General features: G+C 46.9%; 7 non-coding genes across 7 annotated transcripts; all 7 read left to right on the forward strand.

Annotated features, from left to right (window-relative positions):
• Nucleotides 1-1,137: 1,137 nt before the first annotated feature.
• On the forward strand, nt 1,138-1,209 carry trnag-ucc (transfer RNA glycine (anticodon UCC)). Its single transcript has one exon. It is a non-coding gene; the product is annotated as a tRNA-Gly (tRNA).
• Nucleotides 1,210-4,828: 3,619 nt separating this feature from the next.
• trnag-ucc (transfer RNA glycine (anticodon UCC)) lies at nt 4,829-4,900 on the forward strand. Its single transcript has one exon. It is a non-coding gene; the product is annotated as a tRNA-Gly (tRNA).
• A 3,620-nt stretch (nt 4,901-8,520) lies between these two features.
• Nucleotides 8,521-8,592, forward strand: trnag-ucc (transfer RNA glycine (anticodon UCC)). Its single transcript has one exon. It is a non-coding gene; the product is annotated as a tRNA-Gly (tRNA).
• Nucleotides 8,593-12,196: 3,604 nt separating this feature from the next.
• trnag-ucc (transfer RNA glycine (anticodon UCC)) lies at nt 12,197-12,268 on the forward strand. Its single transcript has one exon. It is a non-coding gene; the product is annotated as a tRNA-Gly (tRNA).
• A 3,680-nt stretch (nt 12,269-15,948) lies between these two features.
• trnag-ucc (transfer RNA glycine (anticodon UCC)) lies at nt 15,949-16,020 on the forward strand. The gene has a single exon. It is a non-coding gene; the product is annotated as a tRNA-Gly (tRNA).
• A 3,672-nt stretch (nt 16,021-19,692) lies between these two features.
• On the forward strand, nt 19,693-19,764 carry trnag-ucc (transfer RNA glycine (anticodon UCC)). The gene has a single exon. It is a non-coding gene; the product is annotated as a tRNA-Gly (tRNA).
• A 3,690-nt stretch (nt 19,765-23,454) lies between these two features.
• trnag-ucc (transfer RNA glycine (anticodon UCC)) lies at nt 23,455-23,526 on the forward strand. The gene has a single exon. It is a non-coding gene; the product is annotated as a tRNA-Gly (tRNA).
• Nucleotides 23,527-23,887: the final 361 nt, after the last annotated feature.

Consider the following 23,887-nt stretch of genomic DNA (forward strand, 5'->3'; position numbering starts at 1 on the left):
CAACCACCTGATGAAGGAACTGCGCTCCGAAAGCTAGTGCTTCCAATTAAACCTGTTGCTCTTTAACCTGGTGTTGTGTGATTTTTAACTTTCTATACCCCAGTCCAACACTGGCATCTCCAAATCATGCCCTCCTGTGAAAACTCCTTACTGCTGACTGACACCTCCCCCTCTTCTACAAAGTAAAAGAGAAACCTGCAAATCTATCAACGGGATCGAACTTCAAATTAATACATATTCCTCGAGAGGGTTCTGCTTCCCGAACTGTTAGCCGGAATTCCCTCCTCTCCACAATTACTGCAGCGTGGCCTCAGTCTAATGGTTCCTCTGTTTTTGCCGTTTTTGTTTTCTAAGAAAACTCTTGAGAAGTTTTAGAAACTGAAAGAACTGCAGAATTATGTGGGGCATGGATAGGATAAATAGACAAAGTCTTTTCCCTGGGGTCGGGGAGTCCAGAACTAGAGGGCATAGGTTTAGTGTGAGAGGCGAAAGATATAAAAGCGACCAAAGGGTCAACGCTTTCATCCAGAGGGTGGTACGTGTGTGGAACGAGCTGCCAGAGGAAGTGGCGGAGGCTGGTACAATTGCAACATTTTCGAGGCATTTGGATGGGTATATGAATAGGAAGGGTTTGGAAGGATATGGGCCGGGAGCTGGCAGGTGGGACTAGATTGGGTTGGGATATCTGGTCGGCATGGGCAGGTTGGACCGAAGGGTCTGTTTCCGAGCTGTACATCTCTATCTCGATGACTATGTCTACGCTGTAAATCAGAAACCAAACCCGAAGTCGGTGGTAAAGCTGTATGAAGAGAAATCAGAGTTGACGTTTCGGTCCGGTGAACCTTTCTGAGAACTTGACAAGTTTTAATTGTGTGATCGTTCCAGGGTTGCCCTGGGATTTTCGTGCTATTTCTCTTATTGATTGATTTCAGATGATGAGAAATCCGAAATGCTGCTTTGTGTGTATTAAAAAGTGAGGCAGGGCATTAGGAGACCGATCCACTCAGTAAAACTCGGTCTTTGATGACTTCTCAATTCTAATATTTCACTGCAAAATTTCCAACAAAACAACAACGAAATTTCGAGTCAAGAACTATTATGGCACATCAGCTGATTTCTAGAACACGTCTGGCTGTCGCGATGGTGGTATAGTGGTGAGCATAGCTGCCTTCCAAGCAGTTGTCCCGGGTTCGATTCCCGGCCATCGCAAGCAGTGCATTTTAACACCACTCCACAACCAAAAGAGCCGATCGATTCAGTGGGAATGAAACACCTCCGTCTGCACATCACATTGAGTTTGCCAGACCTCTGGAGTGCAGACACAACTTTGAAGTTGAGGATGTCCCCAGGAGGATGAAGGAGTCAAGTCGATCACGGTTCGAAGAAAGTCTAGTCATGGCAGAATTCCTTGGTTTTCCATCTTATTTCGAAAGAAATGTTTCCGGATTTCACTCATTTCAACATTACTCTCATTTTGTTTTTTGTGAACTACAGCCTAATATCAAGTGAAATGTGGGTGGACAGTTCACAAATATCCAAACAACGTTATTTCTCATATCGAATCGGTAATGTTATTGTTTTAGGTGCAGGTCAGATATAGGAGGAGTGGACACCAGCAGCTTTTATATTTCCAGTATGAGAAAATGATTCGATAAAACTCTGAGAGATGATAGAAGTGACCACACAGTGAGTGAAAGTTTAATCCAGGATAAAGTTAAAAATCACACAACACCAGATTACAGTCCAACAGCTTTACTTGGAAGCACTAGTTTTAGGAGTGCTCCGAAAGCTACTTGGACGATAACCTGGTATTGTGTGATTTTGAACTTTGTCCTCCCCAGTCCACCACAGGCTCCTCCACGTCATCATCCGATATAGTCATCATGGATTTGTTAAGGGAAGGTAGTGTCTGATGAAGGTGACTGATTTTCTTTGAAGGATAAAGAATGGATGGAGTGTATCCGATGTAGATCAACCTGATGATAAGAAGGACCATAAGACGCAGTATTTATAGCAAAAGGATTACAGTTTAATGCAGCTGAAATGATATATTAAACACATTTAGGTTAAGCCTTTCATCTTTTATAATGGGTTTACTAGTTTCCGTTCTTTAATATAAGAACCTCAGAACCTTTTCAAAGTTACGTTGTCGAGATAACTTCAGGTTGTCTAACAAGAGATGCCATCTCAGCTCAGACAATGCATTAAAGGTGTGAGGTTAAAGTCTGTCTGTGTCCCAATCTTGAGTCAGACTGGTTCTAGCCTCCCAGTCGGAGAGCACTTCAGCGCTCTGTGCCTTTCGGTCTCGGACCCCTGGGTGACAATCCTCCAAGGCACACTATGGGACAGCCAACAATGCAAAGTGGCCAAGCAGAGGCTGATAGTCAAGTTCGGTACCCATGGGGATGACTTTAACTGGGCACTTTGGTTCATGTCACACGACACGTGACAACACTGCACTGTATACTATTTCACGGACACTACACAAGTACACGCACACACACAAAAGCACACTCCTACCGACCCACACACACATGCATACCCTCTCTCAAACACAAGCTCTCTCTCATAAACTCACTCAAACACTTCCACATTCACAGCCACTCACGCACATTCTCACAAATTGATACCCCAGTACACTCACACACATGCACCTACACACACTCTCACACACCCGCATATCCCTACATGCATACACACACACACAGACACACACACACACAGCCACACACACCCACACATGCACCCACACACACACACATGCAGCCACACACACACGCATGCACCCACACACGCAGACACACACACACACACACACACACATATACACACACACACACACACAGTCCCCACCGCCCCCCCCACACACACTGATTCCGGGTTCTCACGACTCTCAGCTGGAGACTATCATTGCCTGCAGACCCGACCTTCATCCCCCCACGACACCATGAAGGGTAACACTTGCTCATGCCCTTACACAGCCGTCTGTGCCCTCCCTTGACCCCGTCCTTTCCATCTTGCCCACCGCCCCTCCATGACGCTCTACCTCCTTCCTGCGCAGGTTTGCTCTGACAATGTCAATTTCACGTCCTTTGTCAATTTCACTTCCTATGTCAATTTCACCGCACTACGTTTTCTTTTTCCCCTCACGAACCGGGATCACCCTACGCTGTGCTTGCTGACCCCACCCCCTACGTTTGCCTTCCCGGATAGCGCTTTGTGTTTCGTTGGACCCGCAGGAGTAGCTGCGGACGTTCTGCTTAAACCTGAGCGGATAACACTGTTCTGCTCGGAGACAGGGAGGTCTGTAGATGCTGGAGCCCGAAACATCGATTTCCCTGCTGTGCGTTTCCAGCAACACACTCTCGACACTGTTCTGCCACGACCCTGTCTCGGTTGCACACAATCCCATTCATCATTAAGGCGCCACGGCATCCCAAGGACTTGGGACCCATGGGAACTAAATGATGACAGCGGCCTCAGCACTCTGCACCCCCTGACCTTGGAAAGCCCATCTTGGTTCAGGTTACCTATCTAGGGCAGGGAGGGTTTTGCGTGCACTGCCTTCCCACATCAGTGGAAGCGACCTTCACTAAACAGCTGCCCATGACTACCCCTTGCTGTGAAGTTAAACATCACACAACACCAGGTTATAGTCCAACAGATTTAATTGGAAGCTCTCGATTTCGGACAACCACCTGATGAAGGAGCAGCGCTCCGAAAGCTAGTGCTTCCAATTAAACCTGTTGGTCTATAACCTGGTGTTGTGTGATTTTTAAATTTCTATACCCCAGTCCAACACTGGCATCTCCAAATCATGCCCTCCTGTGAAAACCCCTTACTGCTGACTGACACCTCCCCCTCTTCTACAAAGTAAAAGAGAAACCTGCAAATCTATCAACGGGATCGAACTTCAAATTAATACATATTCCTCGAGAGGGTTCTGCTTCCCGAACTGTTACCCGGAATTCCCTCCTCTCCACAATCACTGCAGCGTGGCCTTAGTCTAATGGTTCCTCTGTTTTTGCCGTTTTTGTTTTCTAAGAAAACTCTTGAGAAGTTTTAGAAACTGAAAGAACTGCAGAATTATGTGGGGCATGGATAGGATAAATAGACAAAGTCTTTTCCCTGGGGTCGGGGAGTCCAGAACTAGAGGGCATAGGTTTAGTGTGAGAGGCGAAAGATATAAAAGCGACCAAAGGGTCAACGCTTTCATCCAGAGGGTGGTACGTGTGTGGAATGAGCTGCCAGAGGAAGTGGCGGAGGCTGGTACAATTGCAACATTTTCCAGGCATTTGGATGGGTATATGAATAGGAAGGGTTTGGAAGGATATGGGCCGGGTGCTGGCAGGTGGGACTAGATTGGGTTGGGATATCTGGTCGGCATGGGCAGGTTGGACCGAAGGGTCTGTTTCCGAGCTGTACATCTCTATCTCGATGACTATGTCTACGCTGTAAATCAGAAACCAAACCCGAAGTCGGTGGTAAAGCTGTATGAAGAGAAATCAGAGTTCACGTTTCGGTCCGGTGAACCTTTCTGAGAACTTGACAAGTTTTAATTGTGTGATCGTTCCAGGGTTACCCTGGGATTTTCGTGCTATTTCTGTTATTGATTGATTTCAGATGATGAGAAATCCGAAATGCTGCTTTGTGTGTATTAAAAAGTGAGGCGGGGCATCAGGAGACCGATCCACTCAGTAAAACTCGGTCTTTGATGACTTCTCAATTCTAATATTTCACTGCAAAATTTCCAACAAAACAACAACGAAATTTCGAGTCAAGAACTATTATGGCACATCAGCTGATTTCTAGAGCGCTTCAGCCTGTAGCGATGGTGGTATCGTGGTGAGCGTAGCTGCCTTCCAAGCAGTTGACCCGGGTTCGATTCCCGGCCATCGCAAGCAGTGCATTTTAACACCACTCCACAACCAAAAGAGCCGATCGATTCAGTGGGAATAAAACACCTCCGTCTGCACATCACATTGAGTCTGCCAGACCTCTGGAGTGCAGACACAACTTTGAAGTTGAGGATGTCCCCAGGAGGATTAAGGAGTCAAGTCGAGCACGGTTCAAAGAAACACGAGTCATGGCAGAATTCCTTGGTTTTCCATCTTATTTCGAAAGAAATGTTTCCGGATTTCACTCATTTCAACATTACTCTCATTTTGTTTTTTGTGAACTACAGCCTAATATCAAGTGAAATGTGGGTGGACAGTTCACAAATATCCAAACAACGTTATTTCTCATATCGAATCGGTAATGTTATTGTTTTAGGTGCAGGTCAGATATAGGAGGAGTGGACACCAGCTGCTTTTATATTTCCAGTATGAGAAAATGATTCGATAAAACTCTGAGAGATGATAGAAGTGACCACACAGTGAGTGAAAGTTTAATCCAGGATAAAGTTAAAAATCACACAACACCAGATTACAGTCCAACAGCTTTACTTGGAAGCACTAGTTTTAGGAGTGCTCCGAAAGCTACTTGGACGATAACCTGGTATTGTGTGATTTTGAACTTTGTCCTCCCCAGTCCACCACAGGCTCCTCCACGTCATCATCCGATATAGTCATCATGGATTTGTTAAGGGAAGGTAGTGTCTGATGAAGGTGACTGATTTTCTTTGAAGGATAAAGAATGGATGGAGTGTATCCGATGTAGATCAACCTGATGATAAGAAGGACCATAAGACGCAGTATTTATAGCAAAAGGATTACAGTTTAATGCAGCTGAAATGATATATTAAACACATTTAGGTTAAGCCTTTCATCTTTTATAATGGGTTTACTAGTTTCCGTTCTTTAATATAAGAACCTCAGAACCTTTTCAAAGTTACGTTGTCGAGATAACTTCAGGTTGTCTAACAAGAGATGCCATCTCAGCTCAGACAATGCATTAAAGGTGTGAGGTTAAAGTCTGTCTGTGTCCCAATCTTGAGTCAGACTGGTTCTAGCCTCCCAGTCGGAGAGCACTTCAGCGCTCTGTGCCTTTCGGTCTCGGACCCCTGGGTGACAATCCTCCAAGGCACACTATGGGACAGCCAACAATGCAAAGTGGCCAAGCAGAGGCTGATAGTCAAGTTCGGTACCCATGGGGATGACTTTAACTGGGCACTTTGGTTCATGTCACACGACACGTGACAACACTGCACTGTATACTATTTCACGGACACTACACAAGTACACGCACACACACAAAAGCACACTCCTACCGACCCACACACACATGCATACCCTCTCTCAAACACAAGCTCTCTCTCATAAACTCACTCAAACACTTCCACATTCACAGCCACTCACGCACATTCTCACAAATTGATACCCCAGTACACTCACACACATGCACCTACACACACTCTCACACACCCGCATATCCCTACATGCATACACACACACACAGACACACACACACACAGCCACACACACCCACACATGCACCCACACACACACACATGCAGCCACACACACACGCATGCACCCACACACGCAGACACACACACACACACACACACACATATACACACACACACACACACAGTCCCCCCCGCCCCCCCCCACACACACTGATTCCGGGTTCTCACGACTCTCAGCTGGAGACTATCATTGCCTGCAGACCCGACCTTCATCCCCCCACGACACCATGAAGGGTAACACTTGCTCATGCCCTTACACTGCCGTCTGTGCCCTCCCTTGACCCCGTCCTTTCCATCTTGCCCACCGCCCCTCCATGACGCTCTCCCTCCTTCCTGCGCAGGTTTGCTCTGACAATGTCAATTTCACGTCCTTTGTCAATTTCACTTCCTATGTTAATTTCACCGCACTACGTTTTCTTTTTCCCCTCACGAACCGGGATCACCCTACGCTGTGCTTGCTGACCCCACCCCCTACGTTTGCCTTCCCGGATAGCGCTTTGTGTTTCGTTGGACCCGCAGGAGTAGCTGCGGACGTTCTGCTTAAACCTGAGCGGATAACACTGTTCTGCTCGGAGACAGGGAGGTCTGTAGATGCTGGAGCCCGAAACATCGATTTCCCTGCTGTGCGTTTCCAGCAACACACTCTCGACACTGTTCTGCCACGACCCTGTCTCGGTTGCACACAATCCCATTCATCATTAAGGCGCCACGGCATCCCAAGGACTTGGGACCCATGGGAACTAAATGATGACAGCGGCCTCAGCACTCTGCACCCCCTGACCTTGGAAAGCCCATCTTGGTTCAGGTTACCTATCTAGGGCAGGGAGGGTTTTGCGTGCACTGCCTTCCCACATCAGTGGAAGCGACCTTCACTAAACAGCTGCCCATGACTACCCCTTGCTGTGAAGTTAAACATCACACAACACCAGGTTATAGTCCAACAGATTTAATTGGAAGCTCTAGATTTCGGACAACCACCTGATGAAGGAGCAGCGCTCCGAAAGCTAGTGCTTCCAATTAAACCTGTTGGTCTATAACCTGGTGTTGTGTGATTTTTAACTTTCTATACCCCAGTCCAACACTGGCATCTCCAAATCATGCCCTCCTGTGAAAACCCCTTACTGCTGACTGACACCTCCCCCTCTTCTACAAAGTAAAAGAGAAACCTGCAAATCTATCAACGGGATCGAACTTCAAATTAATACATATTCCTCGAGAGGGTTCTGCTTCCCGAACTGTTACCCGGAATTCCCTCCTCTCCACAATTACTGCAGCGTGGCCTCAGTCTAATGGTTCCTCTGTTTTTGCCGTTTTTGTTTTCTAAGAAAACTCTTGAGAAGTTTTAGAAACTGAAAGAACTGCAGAATTATGTGGGGCATGGATAGGATAAATAGACAAAGTCTTTTCCCTGGGGTCGGGGAGTCCAGAACTAGAGGGCATAGGTTTAGTGTGAGAGGCGAAAGATATAAAAGCGACCAAAGGGTCAACGCTTTCATCCAGAGGGTGGTACGTGTGTGGAATGAGCTGCCAGAGGAAGTGGCGGAGGCTGGTACAATTGCAACATTTTCCAGGCATTTGGATGGGTATATGAATAGGAAGGGTTTGGAAGGATATGGGCCGGGTGCTGGCCGGTGGGACTAGATTGGGTTGGGATATCTGGTCGGCATGGGCAACTTGGACCGAAGGGTCTGTTTCCGAGCTGTACATCTCTATCTCGATGACTATGTCTACGCTGTAAATCAGAAACCAAACCCGAAGTCGATGGTAAAGCTGTATGAAGAGAAATCAGAGTTCACGTTTCGGTCCGGTGAACCTTTCTGAGAACTTGACAAGTTTTAATTGTGTGATCGTTCCAGGGTTGCCCTGGGATTTTCGTGCTATTTCTGTTATTGATTGATTTCAGATGATGAGAAATCCGAAATGCTGCTTTGTGTGTATTAAAAAGTGAGGCGGGGCATCAGGAGACCGATCCACTCAGTAAAACTCGGTCTTTGATGACTTCTCAATTCTAATATTTCACTGCAAAATTTCCAACAAAACAACAACGAAATTTCGAGTCAAGAACTATTATGGCACATCAGCTGATTTCTAGAGCGCTTCAGCCTGTAGCGATGGTGGTATAGTGGTGAGCATAGCTGCCTTCCAAGCAGTTGACCCGGGTTCGATTCCCGGCCATCGCAAGCAGTGCATTTTAACACCACTCCACAACCAAAAGAGCCGATCGATTCAGTGGGAATGAAACACCTCCGTCTGCACATCACATTGAGTCTGCCAGACCTCTGGAGTGCAGACACAACTTTGAAGTTGAGGATGTCCCCAGGAGGATTAAGGAGTCAAGTCGAGCACGGTTCAAAGAAACACGGGTCATGGCAGAATTCCTTGGTTTTCCATCTTATTTCGAAAGAAATGTTTCCGGATTTCACTCATTTCAACATTACTCTCATTTTGTTTTTTGTGAACTACAGCCTAATATCAAGTGAAATGTGGGTGGACAGTTCACAAATATCCAAACAACGTTATTTCTCATATCGAATCGGTAATGTTATTGTTTTAGGTGCAGGTCAGATATAGGAGGAGTGGACACCAGCTGCTTTTATATTTCCAGTATGAGAAAATGATTCGATAAAACTCTGAGAGATGATAGAAGTGACCACACAGTGAGTGAAAGTTTAATCCAGGATAAAGTTAAAAATCACACAACACCAGATTACAGTCCAACAGCTTTACTTGGAAGCACTAGTTTTAGGAGTGCTCCGAAAGCTACTTGGACGATAACCTGGTATTGTGTGATTTTGAACTTTGTCCTCCCCAGTCCACCACAGGCTCCTCCACGTCATCATCCGATATAGTCATCATGGATTTGTTAAGGGAAGGTAGTGTCTGATGAAGGTGACTGATTTTCTTTGAAGGATAAAGAATGGATGGAGTGTATCCGATGTAGATCAACCTGATGATAAGAAGGACCATAAGACGCAGTATTTATAGCAAAAGGATTACAGTTTAATGCAGCTGAAATGATATATTAAACACATTTAGGTTAAGCCTTTCATCTTTTATAATGGGTTTACTAGTTTCCGTTCTTTAATATAAGAACCTCAGAACCTTTTCAAAGTTACGTTGTCGAGATAACTTCAGGTTGTCTAACAAGAGATGCCATCTCAGCTCAGACAATGCATTAAAGGTGTGAGGTTAAAGTCTGTCTGTGTCCCAATCTTGAGTCAGACTGGTTCTAGCCTCCCAGTCGGAGAGCACTTCAGCGCTCTGTGCCTTTCGGTCTCGGACCCCTGGGTGACAATCCTCCAAGGCACACTATGGGACAGCCAACAATGCAAAGTGGCCAAGCAGAGGCTGATAGTCAAGTTCGGTACCCATGGGGATGACTTTAACTGGGCACTGTGGTTCATGTCACACGACACGTGACAACACTGCACTGTATACTATTTCACGGACACTACACAAGTACACGCACACACACAAAAGCACACTCCTACCGACCCACACACACATGCATACCCTCTCTCAAACACAAGCTCTCTCTCATAAACTCACTCAAACACTTCCACATTCACAGCCACTCACGCACATTCTCACAAATTGATACCCCAGTACACTCACACACATGCACCTACACACACTCTCACACACCCGCATATCCCTACATGCATACACACACACACAGACACACACACACACAGCCACACACACCCACACATACACACATGCAGCCACACACACACGCATGCACCCACACACGCAGACACACACACACACACACACATATACACACACACACACACACAGTCCCCCCCGCCCCCCCCCACACACACTGATTCCGGGTTCTCACGACTCTCAGCTGGAGACTATCATTGCCTGCAGACCCGACCTTCATCCCCCCACGACACCATGAAGGGTAACACTTGCTCATGCCCTTACACTGCCGTCTGTGCCCTCCCTTGACCCCGTCCTTTCCATCTTGCCCACCGCCCCTCCATGACGCTCTCCCTCCTTCCTGCGCAGGTTTGCTCTGACAATGTCAATTTCACGTCCTTTGTCAATTTCACTTCCTATGTCAATTTCACCGCACTACGTTTTCTTTTTCCCCTCACGAACCGGGATCACCCTACGCTGTGCTTGCTGACCCCACCCCCTACGTTTGCCTTCCCGGATAGCGCTTTGTGTTTCGTTGGACCCGCAGGAGTAGCTGCGGACGTTCTGCTTAAACCTGAGCGGATAACACTGTTCTGCTCGGAGACAGGGAGGTCTGTAGATGCTGGAGCCCGAAACATCGATTTCCCTGCTGTGCGTTTCCAGCAACACACTCTCGACACTGTTCTGCCACGACCCTGTCTCGGTTGCACACAATCCCATTCATCATTAAGGCGCCACGGCATCCCAAGGACTTGGGACCCATGGGAACTAAATGATGACAGCGGCCTCAGCACTCTGCACCCCCTGACCTTGGAAAGCCCATCTTGGTTCAGGTTACCTATCTAGGGCAGGGAGGGTTTTGCGTGCACTGCCTTCCCACATCAGTGGAAGCGACCTTCACTAAACAGCTGCCCATGACTACCCCTTGCTGTGAAGTTAAACATCACACAACACCAGGTTATAGTCCAACAGATTTAATTGGAAGCTCTAGATTTCGGACAACCACCTGATGAAGGAGCAGCGCTCCGAAAGCTAGTGCTTCCAATTAAACCTGTTGGTCTATAACCTGGTGTTGTGTGATTTTTAACTTTCTATACCCCAGTCCAACACTGGCATCTCCAAATCATGCCCTCCTGTGAAAACCCCTTACTGCTGACTGACACCTCCCCCTCTTCTACAAAGTAAAAGAGAAACCTGCAAATCTATCAACGGGATCGAACTTCAAATTAATACATATTCCTCGAGAGGGTTCTGCTTCCCGAACTGTTACCCGGAATTCCCTCCTCTCCACAATTACTGCAGCGTGGCCTCAGTCTAATGGTTCCTCTGTTTTTGCCGTTTTTGTTTTCTAAGAAAACTCTTGAGAAGTTTTAGAAACTGAAAGAACTGCAGAATTATGTGGGGCATGGATAGGATAAATAGACAAAGTCTTTTCCCTGGGGTCGGGGAGTCCAGAACTAGAGGGCATAGGTTTAGTGTGAGAGGCGAAAGATATAAAAGCGACCAAAGGGTCAACGCTTTCATCCAGAGGGTGGTACGTGTGTGGAATGAGCTGCCAGAGGAAGTGGCGGAGGCTGGTACAATTGCAACATTTTCCAGGCATTTGGATGGGTATATGAATAGGAAGGGTTTGGAAGGATATGGGCCGGGTGCTGGCAGGTGGGACTAGATTGGGTTGGGATATCTGGTCGGCATGGGCAGGTTGGACCGAAGGGTCTGTTTCCGAGCTGTACATCTCTATCTCGATGACTATGTCTACGCTGTAAATCAGAAACCAAACCCGAAGTCGGTGGTAAAGCTGTATGAAGAGAAATCAGAGTTCACGTTTCGGTCCGGTGAACCTTTCTGAGAACTTGACAAGTTTTAATTGTGTGATCGTTCCAGGGTTGCCCTGGGATTTTCGTGCTATTTCTGTTATTGATTGATTTCAGATGATGAGAAATCCGAAATACTGCTTTGTGTGTATTAAAACGTGAGGCGGGGCATCAGGAGACCGATCCACTCAGTAAAACTCGGTCTTTGATGACTTCTCAATTCTAATATTTCACTGCAAAATTTCCAACAAAACAACAACGAAATTTCGAGTCAAGAACTATTATGGCACATCAGCTGATTTCTAGAGCGCGTCAGTCTGTAGCGATGGTGGTATAGTGGTGAGCATAGCTGCCTTCCAACCAGTTGACCCGGGTTCGATTCCCGGCCATCGCAAGCAGTGCATTTTAACACCACTCCACAACCAAAAGAGCCGATCGAGTCAGTGGGAATGAAACACCTCCGTCTGCACATCACATTGAGTCTGCCAGACCTCTGGAGTGCAGACACAACTTTGAAGTTGAGGATGTCCCCAGGAGGATTAAGGAGTCAAGTCGAGCACGGTTCAAAGAGACACGAGTCATGGCAGAATTCCTTGGTTTTCCATCTTATGTCGAAAGAAATGTTTCCGGATTTCACTCATTTCAACATTACTCTCATTTTGTTTTTTGTGAACTACAGCCTAATATCAAGTGAAATGTGGGTGGACAGTTCACAAATATCCAAACAACGTTATTTCTCATATCGAATCGGTAATGTTATTGTTTTAGGTGCAGGTCAGAAATAGGAGGAGTGGACACCAGCTGCTTTGATATTTCCAGTATGAGAAAATGATTCGATAAAACTCTGAGAGATGATAGAAGTGACCACAGAGTGAGTGAAAGTTTAATCCAGGATAAAGTTAAAAATCACACAACACCAGATTACAGTCCAACAGCTTTACTTGGAAGCACTAGTTTTAGGAGTGCTCCGAAAGCTACTTGGACGATAACCTGGTATTGTGTGATTTTGAACTTTGTCCTCCCCAGTCCACCACAGGCTCCTCCACGTCATCATCCGATATAGTCATCATGGATTTGTTAAGGGAAGGTAGTGTCTGATGAAGGTGACTGATTTTCTTTGAAGGATAAAGAATGGATGGAGTGTATCCGATGTAGATCAACCTGATGATAAGAAGGACCATAAGACGCAGTATTTATAGCAAAAGGATTACAGTTTAATGCAGCTGAAATGATATATTAAACACATTTAGGTCAAGCCTTTCATCTTTTATAATGGGTTTACAAGTTTCCGTTCTTTAATATAAGAACCTCAGAACCTTTTCAAAGTTACGTTGTCGAGATAACTTCAGGTTGTCTAACAAGAGATGCCATCTCAGCTCAGACAATGCATTAAAGGTGTGAGGTTAAAGTCTGTCTGTGTCCCAATCTTGAGTCAAACTTGTTCTAGCCTCCCAGTCAGAGAGCACTTCAGCGCTCTGTGCCTTTCGGTCTCGGACCCCTGGGTGACAATCCTGCAAGGCAGACTATGGGACAGCCAACAATGCAAAGTGGCCAAGCAGAGGCTGATAGTCAAGTTCGGTACCCATGGGGATGACTTTAACTGGGCACTTTGGTTCATGTCACACGACACGTGACAACACTGCACTGTATACTATTTCACGGACACTACACAAGCACACGCACACACACAAAAGCACACTCCTACCGACCCACACACACATGCATACCCTCTCTCAAACACAAGCTCTCTCTCATAAACTCACTCAAACACTTCCACATTCACAGCCACTCACGCACATTCTCACAAATTGATACCCCAGTACACTCACACACATGCACCTACACACACTCTCACACACCCGCATATCCCTACATGCATACACACACACACAGACACACACACACACAGCCACACACACCCACACATGCACCCACACACACACACATGCATGCACCCACACACGCAGACACACACACACACACAGGACACACACCCACACATGCACCCACACACACACATGCAGCCACACACACACGCATGCACCCACACACGCAGACACACACACACACACACAGACATACACACACACACACGGTCCCCCCCCACACACACACACTGATTCCGGGTTCTCACGACTCTTAGCTGGAGACTATCATTGCCTGCAGACTCGACCTTCATCCCCCCACGACACCATGAAGGGTAACACTTGTTCATGCCCTTACACAGCCGTCTGTGCCCTCCCTTGACCCCGTCCTTTCCATCTTGCCCACCGCCCCTACATGACGCTCTACCTCCTTCCTGCGCAGGGTTGCTCTGACAATGTCAATTTCACCTCCTTTGTCAATTTCACTTCCTATGTCAATTTCACCGCACGACGTTTTCTTTTTCCCCTCACGAACAGGGATCACCCTACGCTGTGCTTGCTGACCCCACCCCCTACGTTTGCCTTCCCGGATAGCGCTTTGTGTTTCGTTGGACCCGCAGGAGTAGCTGCGGACGTTCTGCTTAAACCTGAGCGGATAACACTGTTCTGCTCGGAGACAGGGAGGTCTGTAGATGCTGGAGCCCGAAACATCCATTTCCCTGCTGTGCGTTTCCAGCAACACACTCTCGACACTGTTCTGCCACGACCCTGTCTCGGTTGCACACAATCCCATTCATCATTAAGGCGCCACGGCATCCCAAGGACTTGGGACCCATGGGAACTAAATGATGACAGCGGCCTCAGCACTCTGCACCCCCTGACCTTGGAAAGCCCATCTTGGTTCAGGTTACCTATCTAGGGCAGGGAGGGTTTTGCGTGCACTGCCTTCCCACATCAGTGGAAGCGACCTTCACTAAACAGCTGCCCATGACTACCCCTTGCTGTGAAGTTAAACATCACACAACACCAGGTTATAGTCCAACAGATTTAATTGGAAGCTCTAGATTTCGGACAACCAGCTGATGAAGGAGCAGCGCTCCGAAAGCTAGTGCTTCCAATTAAACCTGTTGGTCTATAACCTGGTGTTGTGTGATTTTTAACTTTCTATACCCCAGTCCAACACTGGCATCTCCAAATCATGCCCTCCTGTGAAAACCCCTTACTGCTGACTGACACCACCCCCTCTTCTACAAAGTAAAAGAGAAACCTGCAAATCTATCAACGGGATCGAACTTCAAATTAATACATATTCCTCGAGAGGGTTCTGCTTCCCGAACTGTTACCCGGAATTCCCTCCTCTCCACAATTACTGCAGCGTGGCCTCAGTCTAATGGTTCCTCTGTTTTTGCCGTTTTTGTTTTCTAAGAAAACTCTTGAGAAGTTTTAGAAACTGAAAGAACTGCAGAATTATGTGGGGCATGGATAGGATAAATAGACAAAGTCTTTTCCCTGGGGTCGGGGAGTCCAGAACTAGAGGGCATAGGTTTTGTGTGAGAGGCGAAAGATATAAAAGCGACCAAAGGGTCAACGCTTTCATCCAGAGGGTGGTACGTGTGTGGAATGAGCTGCCAGAGGAAGTGGCGGAGGCTGGTACAATTGCAACATTTTCGAGGCATTTGGATGGGTATATGAATAGGAAGGGTTTGGAAGGATATGGGCCGTGTGCTGGCAGGTGGGACTAGATTGGGTTGGGATATCTGGTCGGCATGGGCAGGTTGGATCAAAGGGTCTGTTTCCGAGCTGTACATCTCTATCTCGATGACTATGTCTACGCTGTAAATCAGAAACCAAACCCGAAGTCGGTGGTAAAGCTGTATGAAGAGAAATCAGAGTTCACGTTTCGGTCCGGTGAACCTTTCTGAGAACTTGACAAGTTTTAATTGTGTGATCGTTCCAGGGTTGCCCTGGGATTTTCGTGCTATTTCTGTTATTGATTGATTTCAGATGATGAGAAATCCGAAATGCTGCTTTGTGTGTATTAAAAAGTGAGGCGGGGCATCAGGAGACCGATCCACTCAGTAAAACTCGGTCTTTGATGACTTCTCAATTCTAATATTTCACTGCAAAATTTCCAAGAAAACAGCAACGAAATTTCGAGTCAAGAACTATTATGGCACATCAGCTGATTTCTAGAGCGCGTCAGCCTGTAGCGATGGTGGTATAGTGGTGAGCATAGCTGCCTTCCAAGCAGTTGACCCGGGTTCGATTCCCGGCCATCGCAAGCAGTGCATTTTAACACCACTCCACAACCAAAAGAGCCGATCGATTCAGTGGGAATGAAACACCTCCGTCTGCACATCACATTGAGTCTGCCAGACCTCTGGAGTGCAGACACAACTTTGAAGTTGAGGATGTCCCCAGGAGGATTAAGGAGTCAAGTCGAGCACGGTTCAAAGAAACACGAGTCATGGCAGAATTCCTTGGTTTTCCATCTTATTTCGAAAGAAATGTTTCCGGATTTCACTCATTTCAACATTACTCTCATTTTGTTTTTTGTGAACGACAGCCTAATATCAAGTGAAATGTGGGTGGACAGTTCACAAATATCCAAACAACGTTATTTCTCATATCGAATCGGTAATGTTATTGTTTTAGGTGCAGGTCAGAAATAGGAGGAGTGGACACCAGCTGCTTTTATATTTCCAGTATGAGAAAATGATTCGATAAATCTCTGAGAGATGATAGAAGTGACCACACAGTGAGTGAAAGTTTAATCCAGGATAAAGTTAAAAATCACACAACACCAGATTACAGTCCAACAGCTTTACTTGGAAGCACTAGTTTTAGGAGTGCTCCGAAAGCTACTTGGACGATAACCTGGTATTGTGTGATTTTGAACTTTGTCCTCCCCAGTCCACCACAGGCTCCTCCACGTCATCATCCGATATAGTCATCATGGATTTGTTAAGGGAAGGTAGTGTCTGATGAAGGTGACTGATTTTCTTTGAAGGATAAAGAATGGATGGAGTGTATCCGATGTAGATCAACCTGATGATAAGAAGGACCATAAGACGCAGTATTTATAGCAAAAGGATTACAGTTTAATGCAGCTGAAATGATATATTAAACACATTTAGGTTAAGCCTTTCATCTTTTATAATGGGTTTACTAGTCTCCGTTCTTTAATATAAGAACCTCAGAACCTTTTCAAAGTTACGTTGTCGAGATAACTTCAGGTTGTCTAACAAGAGATGCCATCTCAGCTCAGACAATGCATTAAAGGTGTGAGGTTAAAGTCTGTCTGTGTCCCAATCTTGAGTCAGACTGGTTCTAGCCTCCCAGTCGGAGAGCACTTCAGCGCTCTGTGCCATTCGGTCTCGGACCCCTGGGTGACGATCCTGCAAGGCAGACTATGGGACAGCCAACAATGCAAAGTGGCCAAGCAGAGGCTGATAGTCAAGTTCGGTTCCCATGGGGATGACTTTAACTGGGCACTTTGGTTCATGTCACACGACACGTGACAACACTGCACTGTATACTATTTCACGGACACTCACAAGTACACGCACACACACAAAAGCACACTCCTACCGACCCACACACTATTGCATACCCTCTCTCAAACACAAGCTCTCTCTCATAAACTCACTCAAACACTTCCACATTCACAGCCACTCACGCACATTCTCACAAATTGATACCCCAGTACACTCACACACATGCACCTACACACACTCTCACACACCCGCATATCCCTACATGCACACACACACACAGACACACACACACACAGCCACACACACCCACACATGCACCCACAAACACACACATGCATGCACCCACACACGCAGACACACACACACACAGGACACACACCCACACATGCACCCACACACACACATGCAGCCACACACCCACGTATGCACCCACACACGCAGACACACACACACACACACGCACACACACACACACACACGGTCCCCCCCACACACACAAAGATTCCGGGTTCTCACGACTCTCAGCTGGAGACTATCATTGCCTGCAGACCCGACCTTCATCCCCCCACGACACCATGAAGGGTAACACTTGTTCATGCCCTTACACAGCCGTCTGTGCCCTCCCTTGACCCCGTCCTTTCCATCTTGCCCACCGCCCCTCCATGACGCTCTACCTCCTTCCTGCGCAGGGTTGCTCGGACAATGTCAATTTCACCTCCTTTGTCAATTTCACTTCCTATGTCAATTTCACCGCAATACGTTTTCTTTTTCCCCTCACGAACCGGGATCACCCTACGCTGTGCTTGCTGACCCCACCCCCTACGTTTGCCCTCCCGGATAGCGCTTTGTGTTTCGTTGGACCCCCGGGAGTAGCTGCGGACGTTCTGCTTAAACCTGAGCGGATAACACTGTTCTGCTCGGAGACAGGGAGGTCTGCAGATGCTGGAGCCCGAAACATCCATTTCCCTGCTGTGCGTTTCCAGCAACACACTCTCGACACTGTTCTGCCACCACCCTGTCTCGGTTGCACACAATCCCATTCATCATTAAGGCGCCACGGCATCCCAAGGACTTGGGACCCATGGGAACTAAATGATGACAGCGGCCTCAGCACTCTGCACCCCCTGACCTTGGAAAGCCCATCTTGGTTCAGGTTACCTATCTAGGGCAGGGAGGGTTTTGCGTGCACTGCCTTCCCACATCAGTGGAAGCGACCTTCACTAAACAGCTGCCCATGACTACCCCTTGCTGTGAAGTTAAACATCACACAACACCAGGTTATAGTCCAACAGATTTAATTGGAAGCTCTAGATTTCGGACAACCACCTGATGAAGGAGCAGCGCTCCGAAAGCTAGTGCTTCCAATTAAACCTGTTGGTCTATAACCTGGTGTTGTGTGATTTTTAACTTTCTATACCCCAGTCCAACACTGGCATCTCCAAATCATGCCCTCCTGTGAAAACCCCTTACTGCTGACTGACACCTCCCCCTCTTCTACAAAGTAAAAGAGAAACCTGCAAATCTATCAACGGGATCGAACTTCAAATTAATACATATTCCTCGAGAGGGTTCTGCTTCCCGAACTGTTACCCGGAATTCCCTCCTCTCCACAATTACTGCAGCGTGGCCTCAGTCTAATGGTTCCTCTGTTTTTGCCGTTTTTGTTTTCTAAGAAAACTCTTGAGAAGTTTTAGAAACTGAAAGAACTGCAGAATTATGTGGGGCATGGATAGGATAAATAGACAAAGTCTTTTCCCTGGGGTCGGGGAGTCCAGAACTAGAGGGCATAGGTTTATTGTGAGAGGCGAAAGATATAAAAGCGACCAAAGGGTCAACGCTTTCATCCAGAGGGTGGTACGTGTGTGGAATGAGCTGCCAGAGGAAGTGGCGGAGGCTGGTACAATTGCAACATTTTCCAGGCATTTGGATGGGTATATGAATAGGAAGGGTTTGGAAGGATATGGGCCGGGTGCTGGCAGGTGGGACTAGATTGGGTTGGGATATCTGGTCGGCATGGGCAGGTTGGACCGAAGGGTCTGTTTCCGAGCTGTACATCTCTATCTCGATGACTATGTCTACGCTGTAAATCAGAAACCAAACCCGAAGTCGGTGGTAAAGCTGTATGAAGAGAAATCAGAGTTCACGTTTCGGTCCGGTGAACCTTTCTGAGAACTTGACAAGTTTTAATTGTGTGATCGTTCCAGGGTTGCCCTGGGATTTTCGTGCTATTTCTGTTATTGATTGATTTCAGATGATGAGAAATCCGAAATGCTGCTTTGTGTGTATTAAAAAGTGAAGCGGGGCATCAGGAGACCGATCCACTCAGTAAAACTCGGTCTTTGATGACTTCTCAATTCTAATATTTCACTGCAAAATTTCCAACAAAACAACAACGAAATTTCGAGTCAAGAACTATTATGGCACATCAGCTGATTTCTAGAGCGCTTCAGCCTGTAGCAATGGTGGTATAGTGGTGAGCATAGCTGCCTTCCAAGCAGTTGACCCGGGTTCGATTCCCGGCCATCGCAAGCAGTGCATTTTAACACCACTCCACAACCAAAAGAGCCGATCGATTCAGTGGGAATGAAACACCTCCGTCTGCACATCACATTGAGTCTGCCAGACCTCTGGAGTGCAGACACAACTTTGAAGTTGAGGATGTCCCCAGGAGGATTAAGGAGTCAAGTCGAGCACGGTTCAAAGAAACACGAGTCATGGCAGAATTCCTTGGTTTTCCATCTTATTTCGAAAGAAATGTTTCCGGATTTCACTCATTTCAACATTACTCTCATTTTGTTTTTTGTGAACTACAGCCTAATATCAAGTGAAATGTGGGTGGACAGTTCACAAATATCCAAACAACGTTATTTCTCATATCGAATCGGTAATGTTATTGTTTTAGGTGCAGGTCAGAAATAGGAGGAGTGGACACCAGCTGCTTTGATATTTCCAGTATGAGAAAATGATTCGATAAAACTCTGAGAGATGATAGAAGTGACCACACAGTGAGTGAAAGTTTAATCCAGGATAAAGTTAAAAATCACACAACACCAGATTACAGTCCAACAGCTTTACTTGGAAGCACTAGTTTTAGGAGTGCTCCGAAAGCTACTTGGACGATAACCTGGTATTGTGTGATTTTGAACTTTGTCCTCCCCAGTCCACCACAGGCTCCTCCACGTCATCATCCGATATAGTCATCATGGATTTGTTAAGGGAAGGTAGTGTCTGATGAAGGTGACTGATTTTCTTTGAAGGATAAAGAATGGATGGAGTGTATCCGATGTAGATCAACCTGATGATAAGAAGGACCATAAGACGCAGTATTTACAGCAAAAGGATTACAGTTTAATGCAGCTGAAATGATATATTAAACACATTTAGGTTAAGCCTTTCATCTTTTATAATGGGTTTACAAGTTTCCGTTCTTTAATATAAGAACCTCAGAACCTTTTCAAAGTTACGTTGTCGAGATAACTTCAGGTTGTCTAACAAGAGATGCCATCTCAGCTCAGACAATGCATTAAAGGTGTGAGGTTAAAGTCTGTCTGTGTCCCAATCTTGAGTCAGACTTGTTCTAGCCTCCCAGTCGGAGAGCACTTCAGCGCTCTGTGCCTTTCGGTCTCGGACCCCTGGGTGACAATCCTCCAAGGCAGACTATGGGACAGCCAACAATGCAAAGTGGCCAAGCAGAGGCTGATAGTCAAGTTCGGTACCCATGGGGATGACTTTAACTGGGCACTTTGGTTCATGTCACACGACACGTGACAACACTGCACTGTATACTATTTCACGGACACTACACAAGTACACGCACACACACAAAAGCACACTCCTACCGACCCACACACACATGCATACCCTCTCTCAAACACAAGCTCTCTCTCATAAACTCACTCAAACACTTCCACATTCACAGCCACTCACGCACATTCTCACAAATTGATACCCCAGTACACTCACACACATGCACCTACACACACTCTCACACACCCGCATATCCCTACATGCATACACACACACACAGACACACACACACACAGCCACACACACCCACACATGCACCCACACACACACACATGCATGCACCCACACACGCAGACACACACACACACACAGGACACACACCCACACATGCACCCACACACACACATGCAGCCACACACACACGCATGCACCCACACACGCAGACACACACACACACACACACACACACACAGACATACACACACACACACGGTCCCCCCCCACACACACACACTGATTCCGGGTTCTCACGACTCTTAGCTGGAGACTATCATTGCCTGCAGACCCGACCTTCATCCCCCCACGACACCATGAAGGGTAACACTTGTTCATGCCCTTACACAGCCGTCTGTGCCCTCCCTTGACCCCGTCCTTTCCATCTTGCCCACCGCCCCTACATGACGCTCTACCTCCTTCCTGCGCAGGGTTGCTCTGACAATGTCAATTTCACCTCCTTTGTCAATTTCACTTCCTATGTCAATTTCACCGCACGACGTTTTCTTTTTCCCCTCACGAACCGGGATCACCCTACGCTGTGCTTGCTGACCCCACCCCCTACGTTTGCCTTCCCGGATAGCGCTTTGTGTTTCGTTGGACCCGCAGGAGTAGCTGCGGACGTTCTGCTTAAACCTGAGCGGATAACACTGTTCTGCTCGGAGACAGGGAGGTCTGTAGATGCTGGAGCCCGAAACATCCATTTCCCTGCTGTGCGTTTCCAGCAACACACTCTCGACACTGTTCTGCCACGACCCTGTCTCGGTTGCACACAATCCCATTCATCATTAAGGCGCCACGGCATCCCAAGGACTTGGGACCCATGGGAACTAAATGATGACAGCGGCCTCAGCACTCTGCACCCCCTGACCTTGGAAAGCCCATCTTGGTTCAGGTTACCTATCTAGGGCAGGGAGGGTTTTGCGTGCACTGCCTTCCCACATCAGTGGAAGCGACCTTCACTAAACAGCTGCCCATGACTACCCCTTGCTGTGAAGTTAAACATCACACAACACCAGGTTATAGTCCAACAGATTTAATTGGAAGCTCTAGATTTCGGACAACCAGCTGATGAAGGAGCAGCGCTCCGAAAGCTAGTGCTTCCAATTAAACCTGTTGGTCTATAACCTGGTGTTGTGTGATTTTTAACTTTCTATACCCCAGTCCAACACTGGCATCTCCAAATCATGCCCTCCTGTGAAAACCCCTTACTGCTGACTGACACCACCCCCTCTTCTACAAAGTAAAAGAGAAACCTGCAAATCTATCAACGGGATCGAACTTCAAATTAATACATATTCCTCGAGAGGGTTCTGCTTCCCGAACTGTTACCCGGAATTCCCTCCTCTCCACAATTACTGCAGCGTGGCCTCAGTCTAATGGTTCCTCTGTTTTTGCCGTTTTTGTTTTCTAAGAAAACTCTTGAGAAGTTTTAGAAACTGAAAGAACTGCAGAATTATGTGGGGCATGGATAGGATAAATAGACAAAGTCTTTTCCCTGGGGTCGGGGAGTCCAGAACTAGAGGGCATAGGTTTTGTGTGAGAGGCGAAAGATATAAAAGCGACCAAAGGGTCAACGCTTTCATCCAGAGGGTGGTACGTGTGTGGAATGAGCTGCCAGAGGAAGTGGCGGAGGCTGGTACAATTGCAACATTTTCGAGGCATTTGGATGGGTATATGAATAGGAAGGGTTTGGAAGGATATGGGCCGTGTGCTGGCAGGTGGGACTAGATTGGGTTGGGATATCTGGTCGGCATGGGCAGGTTGGATCGAAGGGTCTGTTTCCGAGCTGTACATCTCTATCTCGATGACTATGTCTACGCTGTAAATCAGAAACCAAACCCGAAGTCGGTGGTAAAGCTGTATGAAGAGAAATCAGAGTTCACGTTTCGGTCCGGTGAACCTTTCTGAGAACTTGACAAGTTTTAATTGTGTGATCGTTCCAGGGTTGCCCTGGGATTTTCGTGCTATTTCTGTTATTGATTGATTTCAGATGATGAGAAATCCGAAATGCTGCTTTGTGTGTATTAAAAAGTGAGGCGGGGCATCAGGAGACCGATCCACTCAGTAAAACTCGGTCTTTGATGACTTCTCAATTCTAATATTTCACTGCAAAATTTCCAAGAAAACAGCAACGAAATTTCGAGTCAAGAACTATTATGGCACATCAGCTGATTTCTAGAGCGCGTCAGCCTGTAGCGATGGTGGTATAGTGGTGAGCATAGCTGCCTTCCAAGCAGTTGACCCGGGTTCGATTCCCGGCCATCGCAAGCAGTGCATTTTAACACCACTCCACAACCAAAAGAGCCGATCGATTCAGTGGGAATGAAACACCTCCGTCTGCACATCACATTGAGTCTGCCAGACCTCTGGAGTGCAGACACAACTTTGAAGTTGAGGATGTCCCCAGGAGGATTAAGGAGTCAAGTCGAGCACGGTTCAAAGAAACACGAGTCATGGCAGAATTCCTTGGTTTTCCATCTTATTTCGAAAGAAATGTTTCCGGATTTCACTCATTTCAACATTACTCTCATTTTGTTTTTTGTGAACTACAGCCTAATATCAAGTGAAATGTGGGTGGACAGTTCACAAATATCCAAACAACGTTATTTCTCATATCGAATCGGTAAT

This window comes from Chiloscyllium punctatum, chromosome 15, assembly GCF_047496795.1.
Source record: "Chiloscyllium punctatum isolate Juve2018m chromosome 15, sChiPun1.3, whole genome shotgun sequence".
Lineage (NCBI taxonomy): Eukaryota > Metazoa > Chordata > Chondrichthyes > Orectolobiformes > Hemiscylliidae > Chiloscyllium > Chiloscyllium punctatum.